General features: G+C 37.0%; 1 protein-coding gene across 29 annotated transcripts in view; it reads right to left on the minus strand.

Annotated features, from left to right (window-relative positions):
* The window catches only part of LMNTD1 (lamin tail domain containing 1), a 504,435-nt gene that overhangs the window by 457,539 nt on the left and 31,021 nt on the right, over positions 1 to 15,875 (minus strand). The window contains exon 1 of one of the 29 annotated variants that reach the window (XM_049882670.1): positions 6,468 to 6,486. The exons of the other annotated variants lie outside the window; for them this stretch is intronic. The gene's annotated coding sequence lies outside the window, so the exon portion shown is untranslated. Of the gene's footprint in view, positions 1 to 6,467; positions 6,487 to 15,875 lie in introns of those variants that run through there. 29 annotated transcript variants of the gene reach the window in all.

The following is a 15,875-nucleotide window of genomic DNA, read 5'->3' on the forward strand; positions in this document are numbered from 1 at the left end:
AACCTCATAAATGGACCAGCAGCCATCAAGTCAGTTCCAACTCATGATGACCCCATGTGTGTAAGAGTAGAACTGTGCTCCGTAGGGTTTTTAATGGCTGGATTTTTGGGAATTGATTACCGAGCCTTTTTTCCAAGGCTCCTCTGGGTGGAAATGAATCTCTAACCTCTCAGGTAAGTTAATCATTTGCACTACCCAGAGACTCCTCGTGAATGTTACAGACTGGTGAGTAAAGAACTGAAAGACAATGTAGAAGGATTATTATGTTTAACTAAGTGTACACTGAGGTATATGAGGTCGAAACTAAGGAAAAATATGGCTATTATATTCCATGAGGGAAATGAGGTCTGTTTGTTAAATATTCTACTTTGTTTTCTTGAACTTGTAATGTTATTTTCATTTTTTAAACTCTGCATTACTAGGGCCCAAACCTGGATTTGTTAATAGGACATACCCAGAGCTTAAAGGTGTTATAACTGTGTAGTATATGATTTGAGGAAGCATATATTTGGTTACTGCTATGTGGATCTCACATTTGTTCTGTGAGAAGCTATTCTTAAGTTTTATTAGCTATTCTGATCTCTAGGGTGTCCACTAATGGCATGCCGGAGGGGTACATAACATTAGGAACAGATTTTTCTTAGCGCAAAGTGGGAAAGCTGCATGAAGTTTTTAAGCAAAACTTTGAATGCACTCCAATCTGGAACACATAATTACCTCATGCTGACCGAAATCAAGAAGAAGTAAATATATGACTAAACTCACAGATGTAATTACAAATTACAATCTGTGCCTCATCATTGCCATCCACTCAATGAAACTCTCTGCTGGGTTTCTGAAAGTGATGAATCCTTAGTTCTGTAATTTAATGAAATCGTGAGTATAATGTAACACTATGGCATTCCTCAGCAACTGACGATGGCTAGTGACATTGGCTGGAACTTGAGGCAAATTTCCAATGACATTAAAATATGTTCACAGGCACACACACAAAATTTCTTCCTCTTCTTTTTCTCTCTTTCTCCATTTATTTCATTTTCCTTTTAAAAACAGCAGACAAGAGCAGTCTCCTCTAACTCCCAGATTTCTTTTCATAAGTGTGACTGAATTATTTTTACCTAAATGCACGATAACCTTACGTTTGTCCAGAGGGAAGCTCATCTGCCACTTTCCTGTCTATTATCCCAACCCCTCAGATATTGCCATAGATTTTCCTTGGGTACCTTGGCATGTTTGCTCCAAGAAAATACCATTTGCAAATTCATACCATAGCATACCATTTTCAAACTTGAAGTTTTCATTTACTTATAAAACGGTAAACCCAATTCTAGTACTGGTTCCAGGTAATTCCATTACCTGAAGTTCTATATTATTAAGAAAATACTGATTTATTCTTCTTTTATTTTAGGTCTCCAAGCCATTGTTGCACCCATGACAGGACTTATTCTCCAATCCCCCATAACTCCTTTAAAACCTTCCTCAAAGACTTTGCTCTGACCAAATGCATATGTGCCTCCTAAGATAAAAAGGAACCTTCCCCCAATACGTTATGCTTCTTAGACACTCAATTAGTCTCCACTTAGTCTTGATTTCCATTAGTTTTCCAGGTATAGAAACGAAGCACACTAGGCTATAATTTCCATTGTCTCCTGTGTAATCCTCCCAATGAATGGAGACCATTCTGAATATCCGTCAAGAGCGCTCCCGCAAATTTGTATATATTGTAAGGCTCATTTCATTCAGTTCTAAATATTTTCTAAGTTCTCTTGTGATTTTTTTCTTTGACCTGCAGGTTATTTAAAATGTGTTGTTTAAATTCCAGATATTTTAGGATTCTCCAGATGATTTTGCTATTGATTTTTTAAATCCCAGCTCTCTACCTGGGACTGGGTTTGAAGTTGTGATTTCGGTCTTGTTCACTAGTCTTTGACCGTTAAATCCACTGGTACTTAATCACTGAAATGCGCCCTTGCCCTTCATTAGTCCTCATGGGACTCACCTAGGTGGGTCAGCCTCTCTTCCTATCTTCTACCTAATTTGGAACAGGGATCACAGACAATGATGAATTTGACAGGAAATAAGATAGAGAGCAATTAAAAAACTGCCAAAGAGCATTAAGGGTTTAGGTGAGATTATACAAATTATGCATAAAGAAGAATGAATTTCTTCAGAAACGCTTAGTAACTCAGGAACAGAGCTCTGAAAATGTATACTGGGGTTTTATTCAAACTTGCAAATTAGCAGGATTGGTAGAAGAGTTATTAGTGAGACCCTCATTTGACAATTTTTGCAAAATTATGTTCCCATTTTTTCCAACAGCTTCTCAATGCAGCTATCAAATGATTCATGAGAATTTAATACTCTATTTGATACAGGAGTCATGACAGAGAATAATACAAGGTTTAACAAAGGCATAACCCGTTCATCATCCACGATCATAATCACACCTGTCATTGAAAATGTCTCTAACACCCATATCGTATTATTATTTTTGTTATTATTTCCAATTATAATCAATACAACCCAATTTACTTTCCAAGTTTTCAAAACTGAAATTCATATTATAAATGATTTGGGTGTGAAAATGATAATGAGAAAAAGTTGTTTGTTCTTTTTTTAAGTCCTTACCTTTTAGAGATACATACTGAAATATCTGTGGATGAAATGATATTTAAAAAAAATCTAAATTTAACTACTTTATTGAAAGAGAATATACTAGAAACATAATTTAATTAATCCTAAATAAAGAACACATGATAGCATTTCTTAGACTATTCATAAATCTAGAAAAATAGCTCAAATACTTATGATCTCGTGTTCATATCTCCTACAAATAAAGTCTTTAAACAGAACTCATATAATGATGTACAAATTTACCAACTCACAAGTCCTTCTCAAAATTTGAGGAAAACCATGATTGATTTTCGTGGAAACTCTGCCCTACATAAAAATGTATCCTTTTTATGGTGTCTGGACCAAATCAGCAACCATCAAGGAAGATGTTTCAACAGGCAATTGAAACCTGAAGATGTTACCTAATCCAATTATAGGCAAAGCTAGGGCTTACATTAAGTTGCCCCCTCTATGTTTCCTGATTCCCCCTCCAAGAGGTCCTCAAAGGAGTGAAATTAGGCCAGACTTAATAAATCAAGAATTGTTCCTATGTAACAAATAAAATTGTAACATCTGAGCTGAATTTTGTCTCTCTGTAGCTCAGAAAGTACAGGAACTTTGGTCATTTGTAAAATTAATATCTGCTTTTTGTTAATACTGTATTTGTACTTATTAACATAAATATAGCACTAACTGTATTCGTAGGTATAGCCAATGCATATCTGCAAAATTTGATGAACAGTACTATAAAGATGCCAGGTATTTCCATCAGTATTTTTGTGGAAACTGATTTTTTAAATCAGTACATTAATTTGTGATGCTGCAGCAGGTGACCAATAAATTTTACTAGAGCTTTAAATTGTGTCTTTATAGGAGATTAATTTTTTTTAATTAAAAAGGTAATTTGCTTTTTCTCGATTAATGATGTGAAGCTATCTGGTATCACTAATTAAAAGATAATTGATTACGTTATGTTAAAAGTCTTTGGACATTGGGCTAAAAATCATTTTATAATCACAAAATATATTCTTGAGATAAAATTAGATTCCATTTTACAATCAATATGACTTAGAAAACTTGGTTGAACCAGAAAAGAAAAAAGGCACAACAGAAGGGAAAGAGAAAACAAATGGAAGGCTAGAGGCTGAGATTTTAACTGTTAGGAAGGAAAAAACGAGTCCTATAATCAAAATTTGTGGTGGTTTATTATCAACAAGGCAGAAAGATCAAACTAAAACAAAACAAAGCAAAATCTTGCTTTGCTGGCCATCTGTGCACACTCTATACTGTTGCTGCTCTGGGGAAAAATAAATATATCCTGGGTTAATCCCAGGAATGCTGGTTTTACTAAAGGGGACATGGGCACTAATGTGCCTTATTCAACCCTTCTGCAGTCAGTTTTGAGAAAGATGTGATTAAAAAAAAAAAAGTTAGATGTATTATATATTGAGGAAGTATGGACTGACCAGGAGTTCTGCTGTCAGGTTTAGCATTTTGTTTGGTTTTGGTTCCATCCCATCTAACTCTCGATGCCTAGAATTCCATTTGCATCTCAGCAGAACTAGAGAATACTGCACACTATACTGTCCCAGCTTTTAAATGGAAGCCTGAAAAATCACTTAGAACAATGGCAGGGGAAAACAACAACAACAAAGTTTGTCTCCTTTGACAGCAACTGACAATGCAATTATTGTCCCCACATGTATGTCTACAAACACTGCTGCACATCCTGCAGCTCTTTCCCCTCCGGTATAGTCCAGGCATGAAAGCAGTAAATCAACCTGTCACCTTGGATACTAAAAATCTGACCAAGGGACCTAAAAATGTAGATTGTGGGTAAAATTGTGTTGTAACCTGTGACTTGGTCCTTCTCATTAGGAAGACCAGCCCATGGAAGGGGATAAGTTTCCCCAGAGACCCCCACTTCCATGGGTCCTGCTCTTGCACAGGAATCGAATGATGTCACCACTGGCCCCAACTGCTTCTCTGAGATACTCACATCTGACATCTGGGAATTTACTAATTTCTCTCTTTATCCAAATCAAAGGGTAAAAAAATCTCTTTTCCTTTTGGTTTAGTTTAAACAAAATATTTAAAACAGAAAATTAAGAGAAAAAAAAGGAATTTAAAAAGAAGCAAAATTAATTCAAAATCCTGTTCTACATTTAACTCACTATGGACCTTGAAGAAATTACCTCACTTTTCATTATTCATTCAACCAACATTTGCTGAGGGCCTACCGTGCCAGATATGCTTAGGCAACAGGTATGCAAAAAAAAAAAAAAAAAGAGAGAGAGAGACAGAAACAATTCTTGCTCCTAAGAGAAGATGGACACATAAATTAAAGTTCACAATGCAGGGTGACAAGGACCATGACAGAAAGAAACACAGGAGCAGTTAAAGGATCATCTAGTCCAGTCTGGGAGGGCCAGGGTGGGCTCCTAAGAGAAGGGAAATCTTAAGTGATGCCAGGAGGATGAGTGGGAGATAGCCAGATGAAAGGGAAAGGAAGGGAAGGGGGTAGGTGCAGAAGGAGGAAATGGCAAAATGAGCATAGACTTGGAGAGAAGAAAATGTTATCTAGCACACTACCTAGCTCAGTGTCATGAATTGAGTTGTGTCATCCCCAAAAAATATGTGTATCAATTTGGCAAGGAGATGATTCCAAGTATTGTGTGATTGTCCACCATTTTGTCATCTGATGTGATTTTCCTATGTATTATAAATCCTATCTCTATGATGTTAATGAAATGAGATTGGGGCGGTTATGTTAATGAGGCAGGATTCAATCTATAAGATTAAGCTGTGTTTTAAGCCAATCTCTTTTGAGATATAAAGGAGAAAAGTGAGCAGAGAGACATGGGAGCCTCATACCACCAAAGAAGTAGTGCCAGGAAGAAAGTGTGTCCTTTGGACACAGGGCCCCTGCACAGAGAAGCTCCTAAACCACGGGAAGATTGGTGACAAGGACCCTCCTCAAGAGCCGATTGAGAAAGCCTTCCCCTGGAGCCTGCACCCTGAATTTGGACTTCTAGCCTCCTAGGCTATAAGAGGATAAATTTCTCTTTGTTAAAGCCATCTACTTGTGGTATTTCTGTTATAGCAGCACTAGATGACTAAGACACCCAGCATGAAAAAATATTACATTGCCCCAGTAATATAAATGTCATTAATTAGCCTTGAAGACAAAACTGTAAAGAATTATCAATGGTTTCAGCATAGAATAGTTAACATTTAAATGTTAACAACACTTAACCATATAAAAGAAAAATATCACAGTAATTCCACTCCGAGATATTTACCCAAGATAGATGAAAACATACGTCCACACAGAGACTAGAAATCATAATATAATAGCCAAATACTGAAAACAATTCAAGTGTCTACTACCAAGGGAATGAATAAATTGTGTATATTTATATAACAAAAAGTAATGAGCTATTGATATATGCATGTATGATTTTTACAGACATTATACTGAAAGAAGCCAGATGCAAGAAGGGAATACTTTATAATTCCATTTGTATGAAGTTCTAGAAGAGGAACATCTACTCTATGACGAAAAAGGCCAGGTAAGTCATTGCCTCTGGCAGGGCAGGGGACTGCCTGGAAAGGAGCACAGGGAAAATTTCTGGGGTGATGAAAATGATAGGGATATGGGTTACACAGGTGTATACATTGGCTAATCCTCATTGAATTGTACATATAAAGTTTGTGCCTTTCATTTTAAATTTTGATCTAAAAATATGAAAACAAATATACTTTAATTAGTAGGTTTGCTTTTTTCAGTGGTGTCGCTAGCGATTCTGGGTCTACTTCCTGTGTATTCTAGGCTTAAGCAAATGAGTAAATACCTTGAAGATAACAGGAGACAGGTTTCTCACAATTGGAGAATGGAGAACAAATATGGAAGACTAGGACTGCACAGTCCAATACAGTAGCCACTAGTCACATAAGGCTATCGAGCACTTGAAATGTGGCTAGTCCAAACCGAAGGTGTGCTGTAAGTGAAAAACACACACAGGATTAGGAAGACTTAGTATCAAAAAATGTAAAATATACCATTAATAACTTTTTTAAGATAATATTTTATTGAGCTTTTGGTGAAAATTTACACAGCAAGTTAGGTTCTTATTTGACAATTTCCATACAAATTGTTCAGTGATACTAGTTACATTTATCATAACGTGTCAACATTCTCTTTAATTGTGTTGTTTGTTCCCTTTCCAGGACTTTAGTTTCCCTGCCGCATTATCTTCTCATTTTTGCTTTTGAGAAACTGTTGCCCTTTTGGTCTCGTACTGATGGTTTTTAAGTATGGAACTGATCTCATGGGTAATATCCTTTATTTTTTGTGACACTCTGCTATTTTGCTGAAAGGCGATCTCAGGGGATAAGCTTGGTTCTAGGTTTAAAGAGTGTCTTGGGGCGATAGTCTCAGGGGGTCTTCTGTTCTATACTGTTCCAGTTTGTCTGACTTTTTTTTTTTTTTTAAGAATTTGAGTTCTGCTCCACATTTTTCTCCCATCTATAGTGATCCTGGACAGAACAGTCAGTGGTGATAGCTGCGCACCATCTAGTCCTTCTGGTCTCAGAGTAGATGAGGTTATGATTTGTGTAGGCTCGTTTCTTCGCTGGACTTTTGGTTACCTTCTTACTGTTTTGTTCCTGGTGAATAGAGGCCCATAGTTGCGTCTTAGATGGCAGCTAGCAATCGCTTTTAAGACCTCAGACGCTACTCTCTTCACTAGGATGCAGATCATGATTTCTGTGAACTATTGTATGCCAGCTGACAGAGTTGTCCCATGAGACAACGGTCCTAAGTCTTCAAACCCAGAAAACCAGTGTTGGAAGGTGTTCAGTAATGTCTGAAGAGTCTCCGTATTTGTGTCTTTGATGAATATATGCACCTGCACCAACATATTTGTATTTTCCAAGTACCCACAGATGAGTCAGAATTGACTTGATGGCAGTAGGTTTGGTTTTGGTTTATAGATACTTCTGGAGCCCTGGTGGTACAGCAGTTAAGAGCTCAGTACTAACCAAAATGCTGGTAGTTCAAATCCACCGGCTGCTCCTTGAAAACCCTATGGTTTCTTGTAGCAGTGTTTTATAGTTTTTACTGTATAGGTCTTTTATGTCCCTGGTTAATTTCTAGGTATTTTATTGATTTGGGGGCTATTTAAGTGATAGTGTTTTCTTAATTTCTTTTTCAGAGTAGTCTTTGTTAGTGTAAAGGAACTCAACCGATTTTTTGTGTGTTGATCTTGTACCCTGCATTGTTGCTGAATTCTTCTATTAGTTCCATCAGCTTTCTTTTGGAATCTTCAGGGTCTTCTATGTCTAGGATCATGTCATCTGTAAATAGAGTTTTACTTCTTCCTTTCAGCTTTGGATACCTTTTATTTTTCTTTCTCGTCTTACTGCTCTGGCTAGGACTTCCAGTACAATGTTGAATGAGAGTGATGATAATGGGTATCCTTGTCTAGTTCCCATTCTCAAAGGGAAGGCTTTCAGCCTGTCTACATTGAGTATAATGTTGGCTGTTGGTTTTGCAAATATGCCATTACTTATGTTGAGAAATTTCCCTTTTATTTCTATTTTCCTGAAAGTTTTTATTAGGAAAGGGTGTTGAATTTTATCAAATGCCTTTTCTGCAACAACTGATATGATCATATGGTTCTTTTCCTTTGTTTTATTTATGTGGTAGATATTACATAGATTGATTTTCCAATTTTGAACCACCCTTGTAATTCTGGCATGAATCCCACCTGATTATGGTATATGATTTTTTTTTTGATATGTTGCTGAAGTCTATTGGCTAGAATTTTGTTGCAAATGTTTGCATCTATGTTTATGAGGGATATTGGTCTGCAATTTTTTCTTTTTTTCTTTTTTTTTTTTTGTGATGTCTTTACCTGGTTTAAACTTATTTGAGTTATGGTGGCTTAATAGAAAGAGTTTGGTAGTGTTCCTTCCTCTTGTACATTTTTGAAGATATTAAGACTGGTGTCAGTTCTTCTCTGAATGTTTGGTAGAATTCTCCAGTGTAGCCATCTGGTCCTGGGCTTTTTGTTGTTGTCATTGGCAGTTTTTTAATGACATTGTCTATCTCTTCTTTTGTACAAAGCCTGTTTAAATTTTCTACCTCTATTTGTGTTAGCTTGGGTCACTATGAGACGAAATTGACTTGACAGCAACGGGTTTTGGTTTTTTTTGGTTTTATCTCTGTTGGATCAGTTGTAGTGTCACCAATTTTATTTCTTAATTTGGTTGCCTCTTCTGTTTTTTTTTCTTTTGTCAGTCTAGCCAGTAGTTTGTCTATTTTATTGATACTTTCAAAGAAACAAGTTCTGGTTTTGTTAGTTCTTTCAATTGTTTATTTTTGCCCTGATTTTTATTATTTCTTTTTTTCTGGTAGCTTTTCTATTTTCAATTTTGTTTATTTTTGCCCTGATTTTTATTATTTCTTTTTTTCTGGTAGCTTTTGGCTTCTTTTGCACTTCCTTTTCTATTTGTTCAAGTTATCAGTTTAAATTAATGATATTGGATCTTCTTTTTTAATGTGGGCATGTATTGCTATAAATTTCCCTCTGAGTACTTCTTTTGCTGTGTCCCAAAGGTTTTGGTATGTTGTGTTCTCATTTTTATTTGATTCTAGGAATGTTTTAATTTCTTCTATGACCTAATAGTTTTTCAGTAGTGTTATTATTTAGTTTCCACGTATTTATTCTATTTCCCTTATTTATCCTGTTGTTGATTTCTAGCTTCATACCATTACGGTCAGAGAAGATGCTTTATATGATTTTGATCTTTTTAAATTTGTTGAGACTTATTTCATGTAGTCTATTCTGAAAAATGATCCACGTGTCCTGAAAAAGAATATATATTGTTCTGATGCTGGGTGGAGTGTTCTATATGTGTCTGTTACGTCCAACTGGCTTACGGTTTTAAGTTCTCAATGTCCTTAGTGAACTTTTTAGGTGTTCTATTTATAATTTAAAGTGGTGTGCTGAAGTCCCCTACTATTATCATAGAGTTGTCTATTTATCTTTCATATTGGTATTTGTTTCATGTACTTTGGTGCATTGTTGTTAGATGCATATATAATTATGTCTTCTTGCTGGATTTACCCTTTTATTATTATGCAATGTCTTTCTTTAACTCTTGTAATAGATTTTGATTTAAATTCTATTTTATCTGATATCAGTATGACCACTTCTGCTCTTTTTTGTTTACTGGTTGCATGGAATATTTTTATCCATTGTTTTATTTTTGGTCTGTTTGTGTCCTTATGTCTAAGGTGTGTTTCTTATAGACAGGAAAAGGATGGATCATGTTTGTTTGTTTTTAATCCATTCCACCACTCTCTGCCTTTTGCATGGGGCATATAGACCATTTATATTTAAGGTTATTACTATAAATCAAGTGTCTACCTCACACATTTTGCTATTTGTTTCCTGAGTGATTTGTATCCTTTATTATTATTCTATTTTGTTTTTGTTTATATTCGAGTGCTTTCTTGCAACAAGCCTTTTTGTTATCATCCTTCTTGTCTTCTGAATGTTTAGTCTTGGTGATTTCTTAGTGGTTACCACATATGTTACATTACACAACTGACAATTACAACAATGTTTAACATACGAACAACAGTTAACATATAACCTTAAGATAATAAATCTATTCCCGATATGCTCCCTCCTCCACTTTTTCTGTTGGTGTGTCTCCATTAATATCAATATACAACTATATCTAAAAGTTTACTATGTACTGATTTCTTAATGCTCTTGCCTTTCCATTTGGAGTGCTCCCTTGAGTAATACTTGCAAAGTTGGTCTGGTAGTGGGAAATTCCCAGAGCTTCTGTTTTGGAATGTCTTGATCACTCCCCACCCAAGTTTTGAATGACAACTTTGCTGGGAAAAGAATTCTTGGTTGGCAATTGTTTGGGTCCAGTATTTTATATACGTTGCTCCATTGTCTTCTGTCCTCTAGAGTTTTGGGGGAGAAATCCACACTGATTCTTACGGAAGACCCTTGGTACATGGTATTGGATTTTTCTCTTGCTGCTTGCAGAATTCTCTCGTCTTTGATTTTCAAGAATTTTATTACGGTATGTCACAGAGTTATCTTTTTGTGTCTCTTCTAATTGGGGTTTGTGAAGCTTCATGTAGTTGCAGGCTTGGTTCTCTGTTCAGTCTGGGAAATTTTCTCAAATTGTCTTTTGGAAAATTGTTTCTATGGCTTTAACGTCATTATAGCGCTTGGGATTCCAATAATTCTAATGTTAGATTTCTTAATTTAATCCCACATTTCCTTTTGGGTTTGTCTGCTTTACTTTGTTCTTTTCTCTTGAGACTTGATTAGTTTAGTTATTTTGTCTTCTAGTTCACTTATTCTATCTTGTATCTGTTCGACACTATTGTTGAGTGTTTCTCTTTCTTTTTCTCTTGGTTATCTAGTGCTGCTATAACAGAAATACCACAGGTGGATGTCTTCACCAATCCAAAGTTTATTCTCTCACAGTCTAGTAGGCTAGAAGTCCGAATTCAGGGTGCCAGCTCCAGGGGAAGGGTTTCTCTCTCTGTCAGTTCTGGAGGAAGGTCCTCATCATCAATCTTCTCCTGGTCTAGGATCTTCTCCGCACAGGAACCCAGGGTCCAAAGGATGTGCTCTGCTCCTGGCGCTGCTTTCTTGGTGTTATGAGGTCCCCCACTCTTTGCTCACTTCTCTTTCCTTTTATCTCTTGTAAGATAAAAGGTCATGCAGGCACACCCCAGGGAAACTCCCTTTACATTGGATCAGGGATGTGGCCTGAAAAGGGTGTTACATTTCACCTAATCCTCTTTAACATAACCCAATCTTGCCTCATTAACCACAGGCAGGGTTTAGGGTTTAGGGTTTACATCACATAGGGAAATTACATCAATCACAAAATGGAAGGCAAGTACACAATACTGGGAATCATGGCCTAACCAAGTTGACATATATTTTGAGGGGACGCAGTTCAATCCATAATACTTTTTCTAATTCAGATGTTTTATTCTTCAGTTCCAGTAGTTCTCTGTTTTGTTTTGCTTTGAAGTTTTCAATTTCTTTGTTAAGTTTCTCATTTTGTTCCTCCATTTGTTTCCTGAACTCTTAGTTTCTGTGTGCTTTTTGCTTTCTTTAAACAAATTTATCACCAAAAACCAAAAACCCAAATCCAGTGCCGTCAAGTCAATTCCGACTCATTGCAACCCTATAGGACAGAGTAGAACTACCCCCATAGAGTTTCCAAGGAGTGCCTGGCAGATTTGAACTGCCGACCTTTTGGTTAGCAGCCATAGCACTTAACCACTACACCACCAGGGTTTCCAAATTTAGCACCAGAGTCTGAAAATTATCTATTCTTTGCATTATGCTGGCTTCTAGAGGAGAGAGTTCCTTTTCATGTTTTGCTCTTGATTGTTCCTTCTTCTCTTAAGATTTCATGTGCTTTACTAACTTTTGTTGAATTTGGGCCATTTTGTTATCTTTTTTATTATTTTATTTTGAATTTTTTATTCTATTTATTGTGGGTAAATTTTCTGATTGGGCACCCTAGTGGCTCAGCAGCTGAGCACCTGGTTGCCAACCAAAAAGCAAGGGCCTGCATCCACCAGACACCCTATGAGAGAAAGATGTGGCACACCTCCTCTGCAAACTCACAGCTCTGGGAGCCACACACGGCAGCTTCCCTCAGCCACACAGGTTTGTTGTGAGTCAAAATGGCCCAGTGTCAGCAGTCTTGGTACCTTCTCCTGAGAACCACTAGATGGCACTCTTATCCCTAGGTCTTTTTCAGTGCTGGTTCAAGAGTTCTGTACACTTGGCCTCTGGAATTCAATACACATGCTCAGGAGGATAGGGTTTTAGTTGTTCAAAGGTGATCTCATAAGTAGTGGGGCTTGACTTTCCTGTAGTAATGGTGTGGGGCTCTCTTTGTCTTTCCCTCACCGGTGCCCCTGCACAGACACTCCCACAGTGCCTCACCATGGATTGTTTCCTTTGTCCCAGTCAGTCTCAAGTAGTCCCCTCACCCTGGAGCCCTTGCAGTTATTCCTGGTCCTAGTGCCCATCCATTTGGAGCCTCGGCAAGATTCATTGGCACTGTCATGCAACACTACAGTCTCCCTTCACCTGCTTGCAATTTCCCAGCCCATGAACTCCCAAGGCCAATTTGTGCCACCTTAAAAAAAATTGGACTAGAGCTTCCTCAGATTAACTCCTTTTCTGTGTTCCGTGTTTGGGATGTTGGCCAGCCCCATCCGAAAATGACTGCAATGAGCAAGCACTTCCTATGTTAGTAGGTAGGATCTCCTGGCTTCTGAGCAACCCCTTTTCTTCTCTGGCCCACTTCTGGACTCACCTCAATTCTCTAATACTGCAGCTGCTGTCTGGAAATCTGAGATCTCAGTCTGTGCTTGTTTTTATTTGTTGGTCAGTGAGTTAGTTACTGGGGGAATAAATGGGAGTGTCCACCTACTTTGCCATCTTGCCCCACCTCCCTAATAACTTTTTACATTGGACATACTGGGTTAAATATATTATTAAAATCAACTTCATGACAATTGGTCTCTAATCACCTGGAGCAACAGAGTAAGAAGAGGTGACAGGAAGAGGAGGAGGAGAGGGAATGTATGGCTAATTGCCTCCACGAGCAACTGCCTCCTTTGCCATGAGACCAAAAGAACTGGATGGTGCCTGGCTACCATTACTGAACATTTTGATCAAAGATTATATTAAAAGAATCCTGACCAAAAAGGAGAAAATGCAGTACAGTATTTCATATTCTCACTGACTCCAGACTTACTGGAGCTGTGGAGGCTGGATGAATCCCTGAAACTATTGCCCTGAGATAATCTTTAAGCCTTAAACCAAAAATATCCCCTGAAGTGTTCTTAAAGCAAACAATATTGTAGCTTAACTAGTAACAACTGTCTGCCTTGAGCATTATGCTCCTTTAAGAACTATCTACACGGGATCAAAGTGACAACAGCAACTCAAAAGATTAGATAGGAACCATAGGGGGCACTGAGTTTATGTTAACAGGGGAGGAACAACTCAGAAAAGGAGGGCGAGAATGGATGCACAATTTGAAGAATGTCATCAATGTCACTTAATTGTACATGCAGAAACAGCTGAATTAGTGTATATGTTTTGCTAAGTATATTCTCAACAACAGCAAAATTTTTAAAAAGAGAAAAAAATTATTTCTATTTTTCTTCCTTTTAAAACATGACTCCTGGAAAATTAAAAATTACATACATGTAATTTTGTGTCCATTGGCCAGTGCTAGCCTACGATGTAGTTTGTGACGTAGAACTGGAATTGAAGCTATCACCGTGAATTCACAGTTTTACCAACATCCATCCATCTGTCCGTCCATCCGTCCGTCCATCCATCCATCCATTTTTTACTCCGAAAGGACCTTGGAACAGTGACATACCAGTAGCGATGAGCACACCTAGTGCTCATATCTTGGCACTATTCTCCATTATAAGGAAACACCGTTTCTTGGTGAAATGGCTGATTTTAGGGGCAGGGACAGAGAAAGTATGAGTCTACAACATCTTGTTTCACAAAAAGTAAGGAATTGTTCAAAAATAATGGGGCATAAAAAGAGCCAGATTAAGGGCCCCTACTGACCAAATCTAGGATAATTTGAGCATCAAATAACTAATGATAGTAGTGGATTATAACCCATCGAATAATGTTGGGAAAATGGGAAAGCAGACTATTACACATTCTTGTGAACCCCACCTAGACTGCCTAATCAGAAAGCCTTGGGCCCTGATAATAGAGTCTGGGAACTGCAGCCTCTCTCTCCATCCCAGTTTCTTCTCCGTATCAGGAAAACTCCCTCCCTGTTACAGTAAACTTTCTCTCTGATCTGTGCATGTGTGCATTATATGGTACCTGCCTAACCCCATTCTTATATCTGTTCTGGCTGGGAGGGAATAGGGTCCCTCACCTTTGGCATATGAGGGTTTTTTGCAGAATACCAGGCCTGCACATGTAGCAGGGGTGGAACCCGCCTCTAGCCATGGGGACAGCTCCACAAGTGAACTTGACCTTGCTCTTGCTCTTTCTGTGAGTAAAACATGGTTCCATTGCCTGTGTGTGTCAATCATGCTTTTTGCTGGGTGACCCTGGGCCTTGGCTCGACAAACAAAATAAGAAACCATGAGTCCATAACCACATAAACAAATAAAGGAAAGTGCTTCCTTATAGTAGAATGCTAATATAGAAAAAAAAACATGGAGACAGAAAATTATCAGTGGGTACTAAAAAAAAAAAAAAAACCTAGTGGTAAAAGCTTGATAACACAGAGGATTATTTATCTACTCTCAAAGTATCTCCCCACATATTAATTACAAAGGAAAATTTTTCTTCAGTTTCAAAGTGTAATTTTCAAACTTTATGACTGGAAAACTTATCAGAACAAATCCAAAACCAAGTACGCAATCGTCCTGTTTTTGTTTTTTAATATCACTGACGGTGGACTCAAACTTTTTTTTTTTGTTCAATTTGATGAGGTAAAATTAACCTAAGTTTGGTTCATGAGTCACCATTAGAGTCAGCTGAATAGATTTTTAAAAATCTTTATAAGACGTAAGAGATAGAAACCTTTCATACTTCAAGGAACCTGGCAGCAGTGGGTGCAATTAAAAAATATTGTTTACAAAATTAGCAAATTTGATCAGCAAACCAGCAATAAAGAATAATATAGGAAATTACACTTTATTTTTCATAGCCATACTTGCCATTATAGTCATACTGCTTTGGTTTTTTTTAATGATATAATTTTAAGTAGTGCCAAAAATCTCTTGTAATTCTTGCACTCTTCTTAAAATACTTTGGGTAATTTTAAAAACTATAATATATAATAAAGGTAAAAAATGTCCAGTCTGTCTTATTTCACGGAGATAGGAAAAACAAATACAAAATTATCTAAAACACTAGATATTCTATTCTTCAATAGACTCAAAAGTCAGAAAAGCTGAATTTATTGCCCAGCTATATAATTTCCACATTAAAAAAGCAATAGTGCCATTACCTACACGCACTTTTTGAGGTGGAACAATTTAAATCAAATAACAAGTTGCCTTAACTGCATGATAAATATCTAGCCCAAATTGTAAAAATTCAATCATAGACCAACAGAAGTATTTTCAAAATAAGAGGATCCATTGAACTTACATATTAATTTGTCTGTTTGTGTACCTGTTGATAAGATAC

Source organism: Elephas maximus, chromosome 4, assembly GCF_024166365.1.
Source record: "Elephas maximus indicus isolate mEleMax1 chromosome 4, mEleMax1 primary haplotype, whole genome shotgun sequence".
Taxonomy (NCBI): domain Eukaryota; kingdom Metazoa; phylum Chordata; class Mammalia; order Proboscidea; family Elephantidae; genus Elephas; species Elephas maximus.